Here is a 735-nt window from a genome sequence, read left to right as displayed (position 1 = left end):
ATTATGTCTAGCTAAGTTAATTATGTCAAGGTGAAAAGGTTACACTAATGGTGTAAGAATAAGTATAATGTAAACTTAATATGGACTTTAATGTTTGATACTAACATGTTTTATATTTGCTATCTTGTTCACTCTTTAATACTTTGCTTGTTAAATGACTAATCTTGATTTATGTTGTATAACACTTGGTACAACAAATGCTTGGCACTTTCATAGCCCATAATGTATGGTATAACCGACACCTGAGCTATGAAAGGAACTTGATTTGTTGTTAACATAAGTTATAATCATGAATGCTTGACGAGATTTACAAGTATTAGCATTAATTGAATAAGATGACTAATGTAATCATGTTAACAATATATAATCTGATTGGAACCTCCTTTGTGTGTGGTTTCCAATTCAATAATAAGAGTTTATACTATACTTGTTTGATATACCATTAGTGGAACCTCTAACCTTGACATTTGTTATTATCATTGTTTAATCGTTACATTAATATTCCATCTCAAAGTTCTCATCATCTTCTTCTTCTTCTCTTTCTTTATTATTATTATTATTACTACTACTACTACTACTACTACTACTACTACTACTACTACTACTACTACTACTACTACTACTACTACTACTACTACTACTACTACTACTACTACTACTACTACTACTACTACTACTACTACTACTACTACTACTACTACTACTACTACTACTACTACTACTACTACTACTACT

The sequence above is a fragment of the Populus euphratica genome, unplaced genomic scaffold (genome assembly GCF_000495115.2).
Source record: "Populus euphratica unplaced genomic scaffold, PopEup_1.0 scaffold3600.1, whole genome shotgun sequence".
Lineage (NCBI taxonomy): Eukaryota > Viridiplantae > Streptophyta > Magnoliopsida > Malpighiales > Salicaceae > Populus > Populus euphratica.
The sequence above is the reverse complement of the archived record's forward strand: the minus strand, read 5'-3'. Positions refer to the sequence as shown.